Source organism: Prorops nasuta, unplaced genomic scaffold (genome assembly GCF_024137725.1).
Source record: "Prorops nasuta isolate Cenicafe-Biocafe unplaced genomic scaffold, Cenicafe_Pnas_1.2 PNAS00001, whole genome shotgun sequence".
Lineage (NCBI taxonomy): Eukaryota > Metazoa > Arthropoda > Insecta > Hymenoptera > Bethylidae > Prorops > Prorops nasuta.
Window position 1 is genome coordinate 3,186,949 of NW_027116798.1, and position 9,495 is coordinate 3,196,443.

Consider the following 9,495-nt stretch of genomic DNA (forward strand, 5'->3'; position numbering starts at 1 on the left):
GGTCAGGGAACACTTATAAAGGGGCTAAGGTAACACACTTGGGTTCAGGGAGTACTTATACGAGACTAGGGTAACACAGTTGGGGTCAGGGAGTGCTTATAAAGGGGTTTGAATAACTCACTTGCGGTCAGAGCGTACATGTAAAGGGGATAGGATAACTCACTTGGGGTAAGGGAGTACATATATGGGACAAGGGTAACTCACTTCCGGTCAGAGAGTACATATAAAGGGGATAGGATAACTCACTTGGGGTCAGGGAGTACTTATAAAGGGGCTATGGTACCTCACTTGGGGTCAGGGAGTACTTATATGGGACTAGGGTAACTCACTTGCGGTCAGGGGGTACTTATAAAGGGGCTAGGGTAACTCTCTTTGGGTCAAGGAGTACTTATATTGGACTAGGCTAACTCACTTGGTGTTTGGGAGAACTTATATGGGACCAGGGTAACTCACGTGTGGCCAGGGTGTACTTATAAAGGGGCTAGGGTAACTCACTTGGGGTCAGGGAGTACTTATAAAGGGGCTATGGTAACTCACTTGGGGCCAGGGTGTACTAATATGAAACTAGGGTAACACACTTGGGGTCAGGGAGTACTTATAAAGGGACTAGGATAACTCACTTGCGGTCAGAGAGTACATATAAAGGGGCTAGGATAACTCACTTGAGGTCAGGGAGTGCATATAAAGGGGCTAGGATAACTCTCTTGGGGTTAGGGAGTGCTTATAAGGGACTAGGGTAACTCACTTTGGGTCTAAGAGTACATATAAAGCGGCTAGGATAACTCACTTGGGGTCAGGGAGTACTTATAAAGGGGCTATGGTAACTCACTTGGGGCCAGGGAGTACTAATATGACACTAGGGTAACACACTTGGGGTCAGGGAGTACTTATAAAGGGACTAGGATAGCTCACTTGCGGTCAGAGAGTACATATAAAGGGGCTAGGATAACTCACTTGAGGTCAGGGAGTGCATAAAAAGGGGCTAGGATAACTCACTTGCGGTCAGAGAGTACATATAAAGGGGCTAGGGTGACTCACTTGCGGTCAGGGAGTACTTATAAAGGGGCTATGGTCACTCACTTGGGGCCAGGGAGTACTAATATGAAACTAGAATAACTCACTTGCGGTCAGAGAGTACATATAAAGGGGCTAGGATAACTCACTTGCGGTCAGGGAGTACATATAAAGGGGCTAGGATACCTCACTTGCGGTCAGAGAGTACATATAAAGGGGCTAGGGTAACTCACTTGCGGTCAGAGAGTACATATAAAGGGGCTAGGATAACTCCCTTGGGGTCAGGGAGTACATTTATGGGACTAAGGTATCTCACTTGTGTTCAGGGAATACATATATGATACTAGGGTAACACACTTGGGGTCAGGGAGTACTTATAAAGGGGCTAGGATAACTCACTTGGGGTCAGGGAGTACTTATAAAGGGGCTATAGTAACTCACTTGGGGTCAGGGAGTACTTATAAAGGGGCTATAGTAACTCACTTGGGGTTAGGAAGTACTTATTTGGGACTAGGGTACTCACTTAGGGACAGGGAGTTTTTATATGGGACTAGGGTAACTCACTTGCGGTCAGAGAGTACATATAAAGGGGATAGGATAACTCACTTGGGGTCAGGGAGTACATATATGGGACTAGGGTAACTCACTTGCGGTCAGAGAGTACATATAAAGGGGCTAGGATAACTCACTTGGGGTCAGGGAGTACATATAAAGGGGCTAGGATAACTCACTTGCGGTCAGAGAGTACATATAAAGGGGCTAGGATAACTCAATTGGGGTCAGGGAGTACTTATAAAGGGGCTATGGTAACTTATTTGGGGCCAGGGAGTACTAATATGACACTAGGGTAACACACATGGGATCAGGGAGTACTTATAAAGGGGCTAGGATAACTCACTTGCGGTCAGAGAGTACATATAAAGGGGCTAGGATAACTCACTTGGGGTCAGGGAGTACATATAAAGGGGCTAGGATAACTCACTTTGTGTCAGGGAGTACTTTTAAAGGGGCTATGGTAACTCACTTGGGGCCAGGGAGTACTAATATAACACTAGGGTAACACACTTGGGGTCAGGGAGTACATATGAAGAGGCTAGGATAACTCACTTGCGGTCAGAGAGTACATATAAAGGGGCTAGGATAACAAACTTAGGGTCAGGGAGTACTTATATAGGGGCTAGGTTAACTCACTTGGGGTCAGGGAGTACATTTATGGGACTAAGGTAACACATTTGGGGTCAGGGAGTACTTATAAAGGGGCTAGGGTAACTCACTTGCGGTCAGAGTGTACATATAAAGGGGCTAGGATAACTCACTTGGGGTCAGGAAGTACTTAATTGGGACTAGGGTAATCACTTAGGGACAGGGAGTTCTTATATGGGACTAGGGTAACTCACTTGCGGTCGGAGAGTAAATATAAAGGGGATAGGATAACTCACTTGGGGTCAGGGAGTACATATAAAGGGGCTAGGATAACTCACTTTGTGTCAGGGAGTACTTTTAAAGGGGCTATGGTAACTCACTTGGGGCCAGGGAGTACTAATATAACACTAGGGTAACACACTTGGGGTCAGGGAGTACATATATGGGACTAGGGTAACTCACTTGCGGTCAGAGAGTACATATAAAGGGTCTAGGATAACTCACTTGGGCTCAGGGAGTACATATAAAGGGGCTAGGATAACTCACTTGGGGTCAGGGAGTACATATAAAGGGGCTAGGATAACTCACTTGGGGTCAGGGAGTACATATAAAGGGGCTAGGATAACTCACTTGCGGTCAGAGAGTACATATAAAGGGGCTAGGGTAACTCACTTGCGGTCAGAGAGTACATATAAAGGGGCTAGGATAACTCAATTGGGGTCAGGGAGTACTTATAAAGGGGCTATGGTAACTTATTTGGGGCCAGGGAGTACTAATATGACACTAGGGTAACACACATGGGATCAGGGAGTACTTATAAAGGGGCTAGGATAACTCACTTGCGGTCAGAGAGTACATATAAAGGGGCTAGGATAACTCACTTGGGGTCAGGGAGTACATATAAAGGGGCTAGGATAACTCACTTTGTGTCAGGGAGTACTTTTAAAGGGGCTATGGTAACTCACTTGGGGCCAGGGAGTACTAATATAACACTAGGGTAACACACTTGGGGTCAGGGAGTACATATGAAGAGGCTAGGATAACTCACTTGCGGTCAGAGAGTACATATAAAGGGGCTAGGATAACAAACTTAGGGTCAGGGAGTACTTATATAGGGGCTAGGTTAACTCACTTGGGGTCAGGGAGTACATTTATGGGACTAAGGTAACACATTTGGGGTCAGGGAGTACTTATAAAGGGGCTAGGGTAACTCACTTGCGGTCAGAGTGTACATATAAAGGGGCTAGGATAACTCACTTGGGGTCAGGAAGTACTTATTTGGGACTAGGGTACTCACTTAGGGACAGGGAGTTCTTATATGGGACTAGGGTAACTCACTTGCGGTCGGAGAGTAAATATAAAGGGGATAGGATAACTCACTTGGGGTCAGGGAGTACATATATGGGACTAGGGTAACTCACTTGCGGTCAGAGAGTACATATAAAGAGGATAGGATAACTCACTTGGGGTCAGGGAACACTTATACAGGGGCTAAGGTAACACACTTGGGTTCAGGGAGTACTTATATGAGACTAGGGTAACACACTTGGGGTCAGGGAGTACTTATAAAGGGGTTTGAATAACTCACTTGCGGTCAGAGAGTACATATAAAGGGGATAGGATAACTCACTTGGGGTCAGGGAGTACATATAAAGGGGCTAGGATAACTCACTTGGGGTCAGGGAGTACTTATAAAGGGGCTATAGTAACTCACTTGGGGTCAGGAAGTACTTATTTGGGACTAGGATACTCACTTAGGGACAGGGAGTTTTTATATGGGACTAGGGTAACTCACTTGCGGTCAGAGAGTACATATAAAGGGGATAGGATAACTCACTTGGGGTCAGGGAGTACATATATGGGACTAGGGTAACTCACTTGCGGTCAGAGAGTACATATAAATGGGATAGGATAACTCACTTGGGGTCAGGGAACACTTATAAAGGGGCTAAGGTAACACACTTGGGTTCAGGGAGTACTTATACGAGACTAGGGTAACACAGTTGGGGTCAGGGAGTGCTTATAAAGGGGCTAGGATAACTCACTTGGGGTCAGGGAGTACATATAAAGGGGCTAGGATAACTCACTTGAGGTCAGGGAGTACATATAAAGGGGCTAGGATACCTCACTTGCGGTCAGAGAGTACATATAAAGGGGCTAGGGTAACTCACTTGCGGTCAGAGAGTACATATAAAGGGGCTAGGATAACTCACTTGGGGTCAGGGAGTACTTATAAAGGGGCTATAGTAACTCACTTGGGGTCAGGAAGTACTTATTTGGGACTAGGGTACTCACTTAGGGACAGGGAGTTCTTATATGGGACTAGGGTAACTCACTTGCGGTCAGAGAGTACATATAAAGGGGATAGGATAACTCACTTGGGGTCAGGGAGTACATATATGGGACTAGGGTAACTCACTTGCGGTCAGAGAGTACATATAAAGGGTCTAGGATAACTCACTTGGGGTCAGGGAGTACATATAAAGGGGCTAGGATAACTCACTTGGGGTCAGGGAGTACATACAAAGGGGCTAGGATAACTCACTTGGGGTCAGGGAGTACATATAAAGGGGCTAGGATAACTCACTTGCGGTCAGAGAGTACATATAAAGGGGCTAGGGTAACTCACTTGCGGTCAGAGAGTACATATAAAGGGGCTAGGATAACTCAATTGGGGTCAGGGAGTACTTATAAAGGGGCTATGGTAACTTATTTGGGGCCAGGGAGTACTAATATGACACTAGGGTAACACACATGGGATCAGGGAGTACTTATAAAGGGGCTAGGATAACTCACTTGCGGTCAGAGAGTACATATAAAGGGGCTAGGATAACTCACTTGGGGTCAGGGAGTACATATAAAGGGGCTAGGATAACTCACTTTGTGTCAGGGAGTACTTTTAAAGGGGCTATGGTAACTCACTTGGGGCCAGGGAGTACTAATATAACACTAGGGTAACATACTTGGGGTCAGGGAGTACATATGAAGAGGCTAGGATAACTCACTTGCGGTCAGAGAGTACATATAAAGGGGCTAGGATAACAAACTTAGGGTCAGGGAGTACTTATATAGGGGCTAGGTTAACTCACTTGGGGTCAGGGAGTACATTTATGGGACTAAGGTAACACATTTGGGGTCAGGGAGTACTTATAAAGGGGCTATGGTAACTCACTTGCGGTCAGAGTGTACATATAAAGGGGCTAGGATAACTCACTTGGGGTCAGGAAGTACTTATTTGGGACTAGGGTACTCACTTAGGGACAGGGAGTTCTTATATGGGACTAGGGTAACTCACTTGCGGTCGGAGAGTAAATATAAAGGGGATAGGATAACTCACTTGGGGTCAGGGAGTACATATATGGGACTAGGGTAACTCACTTGCGGTCAGAGAGTACATATAAAGAGGATAGGATAACTCACTTGGGGTCAGGGAACACTTATACAGGGGCTAAGGTAACACACTTGGGTTCAGGGAGTACTTATATGAGACTAGGGTAACACACTTGGGGTCAGGGAGTACTTATAAAGGGACTAGGATAACTCACTTGCGGTCAGAGAGTACATATAAAGGGGATAGGATAACTCACTTGGGGTCAGGGAGTACATATAAAGGGGCTAGGATAACTCACTTGGGGTCAGGGAATACTTATAAAGGGGCTATAGTAACTCACTTTGGGTCTAAGAGTACATATAAAGCGGCTAGGATAACTCACTTGGGGTCAGGGAGTACTTATAAAGGGGCTATGGTAACTCACTTGGGGCCAGGGAGTACTAATATGACACTAGGGTAACACACTTGGGGTCAGGGAGTACTTATAAAGGGACTAGGATAGCTCACTTGCGGTCAGAGAGTACATATAAAGGGGCTAGGATAACTCACTTGAGGTCAGGGAGTGCATAAAAAGGGGCTAGGATAACTCACTTGCGGTCAGAGAGTACATATAAAGGGGCTAGGGTGACTCACTTGCGGTCAGGGAGTACTTATAAAGGGGCTATGGTCACTCACTTGGGGCCAGGGAGTACTAATATGAAACTAGAATAACTCACTTGCGGTCAGAGAGTACATATAAAGGGGCTAGGATAACTCACTTGCGGTCAGGGAGTACATATAAAGGGGCTAGGATACCTCACTTGCGGTCAGAGAGTACATATAAAGGGGCTAGGGTAACTCACTTGCGGTCAGAGAGTACATATAAAGGGGCTAGGATAACTCCCTTGGGGTCAGGGAGTACATTTATGGGACTAAGGTATCTCACTTGTGTTCAGGGAATACATATATGATACTAGGGTAACACACTTGGGGTCAGGGAGTACTTATAAAGGGGCTAGGATAACTCACTTGGGGTCAGGGAGTACTTATAAAGGGGCTATAGTAACTCACTTGGGGTCAGGGAGTACTTATAAAGGGGCTATAGTAACTCACTTGGGGTTAGGAAGTACTTATTTGGGACTAGGGTACTCACTTAGGGACAGGGAGTTTTTATATGGGACTAGGGTAACTCACTTGCGGTCAGAGAGTACATATAAAGGGGATAGGATAACTCACTTGGGGTCAGGGAGTACATATATGGGACTAGGGTAACTCACTTGCGGTCAGAGAGTACATATAAAGGGGCTAGGATAACTCACTTGGGGTCAGGGAGTACATATAAAGGGGCTAGGATAACTCACTTGCGGTCAGAGAGTACATATAAAGGGGCTAGGATAACTCAATTGGGGTCAGGGAGTACTTATAAAGGGGCTATGGTAACTTATTTGGGGCCAGGGAGTACTAATATGACACTAGGGTAACACACATGGGATCAGGGAGTACTTATAAAGGGGCTAGGATAACTCACTTGCGGTCAGAGAGTACATATAAAGGGGCTAGGATAACTCACTTGGGGTCAGGGAGTACATATAAAGGGGCTAGGATAACTCACTTTGTGTCAGGGAGTACTTTTAAAGGGGCTATGGTAACTCACTTGGGGCCAGGGAGTACTAATATAACACTAGGGTAACACACTTGGGGTCAGGGAGTACATATGAAGAGGCTAGGATAACTCACTTGCGGTCAGAGAGTACATATAAAGGGGCTAGGATAACAAACTTAGGGTCAGGGAGTACTTATATAGGGGCTAGGTTAACTCACTTGGGGTCAGGGAGTACATTTATGGGACTAAGGTAACACATTTGGGGTCAGGGAGTACTTATAAAGGGGCTAGGGTAACTCACTTGCGGTCAGAGTGTACATATAAAGGGGCTAGGATAACTCACTTGGGGTCAGGAAGTACTTAATTGGGACTAGGGTAATCACTTAGGGACAGGGAGTTCTTATATGGGACTAGGGTAACTCACTTGCGGTCGGAGAGTAAATATAAAGGGGATAGGATAACTCACTTGGGGTCAGGGAGTACATATAAAGGGGCTAGGATAACTCACTTTGTGTCAGGGAGTACTTTTAAAGGGGCTATGGTAACTCACTTGGGGCCAGGGAGTACTAATATAACACTAGGGTAACACACTTGGGGTCAGGGAGTACATATATGGGACTAGGGTAACTCACTTGCGGTCAGAGAGTACATATAAAGGGTCTAGGATAACTCACTTGGGGTCAGGGAGTACATATAAAGGGGCTAGGATAACTCACTTGGGGTCAGGGAGTACATATAAAGGGGCTAGGATAACTCACTTGGGGTCAGGGAGTACATATAAAGGGGCTAGGATAACTCACTTGCGGTCAGAGAGTACATATAAAGGGGCTAGGGTAACTCACTTGCGGTCAGAGAGTACATATAAAGGGGCTAGGATAACTCAATTGGGGTCAGGGAGTACTTATAAAGGGGCTATGGTAACTTATTTGGGGCCAGGGAGTACTAATATGACACTAGGGTAACACACATGGGATCAGGGAGTACTTATAAAGGGGCTAGGATAACTCACTTGCGGTCAGAGAGTACATATAAAGGGGCTAGGATAACTCACTTGGGGTCAGGGAGTACATATAAAGGGGCTAGGATAACTCACTTTGTGTCAGGGAGTACTTTTAAAGGGGCTATGGTAACTCACTTGGGGCCAGGGAGTACTAATATAACACTAGGGTAACACACTTGGGGTCAGGGAGTACATATGAAGAGGCTAGGATAACTCACTTGCGGTCAGAGAGTACATATAAAGGGGCTAGGATAACAAACTTAGGGTCAGGGAGTACTTATATAGGGGCTAGGTTAACTCACTTGGGGTCAGGGAGTACATTTATGGGACTAAGGTAACACATTTGGGGTCAGGGAGTACTTATAAAGGGGCTAGGGTAACTCACTTGCGGTCAGAGTGTACATATAAAGGGGCTAGGATAACTCACTTGGGGTCAGGAAGTACTTATTTGGGACTAGGGTACTCACTTAGGGACAGGGAGTTCTTATATGGGACTAGGGTAACTCACTTGCGGTCGGAGAGTAAATATAAAGGGGATAGGATAACTCACTTGGGGTCAGGGAGTACATATATGGGACTAGGGTAACTCACTTGCGGTCAGAGAGTACATATAAAGAGGATAGGATAACTCACTTGGGGTCAGGGAACACTTATACAGGGGCTAAGGTAACACACTTGGGTTCAGGGAGTACTTATATGAGACTAGGGTAACACACTTGGGGTCAGGGAGTACTTATAAAGGGGTTTGAATAACTCACTTGCGGTCAGAGAGTACATATAAAGGGGATAGGATAACTCACTTGGGGTCAGGGAGTACATATAAAGGGGCTAGGATAACTCACTTGGGGTCAGGGAGTACTTATAAAGGGGCTATAGTAACTCACTTGGGGTCAGGAAGTACTTATTTGGGACTAGGATACTCACTTAGGGACAGGGAGTTTTTATATGGGACTAGGGTAACTCACTTGCGGTCAGAGAGTACATATAAAGGGGATAGGATAACTCACTTGGGGTCAGGGAGTACATATATGGGACTAGGGTAACTCACTTGCGGTCAGAGAGTACATATAAATGGGATAGGATAACTCACTTGGGGTCAGGGAACACTTATAAAGGGGCTAAGGTAACACACTTGGGTTCAGGGAGTACTTATACGAGACTAGGGTAACACAGTTGGGGTCAGGGAGTGCTTATAAAGGGGTTTGAATAACTCACTTGCGGTCAGAGCGTACATATAAAGGGGATAGGATAACTCACTTGGGGTAAGGGAGTACATATATGGGACAAGGGTAACTCACTTCCGGTCAGAGAGTACATATAAAGGGGATAGGATAACTCACTTTGGGTCAGGGAGTACTTATAAAGGCGCTATGGTACCTCACTTGGGGTCAGGGAGTACTTATATGGGACTAGGGTAACTCACTT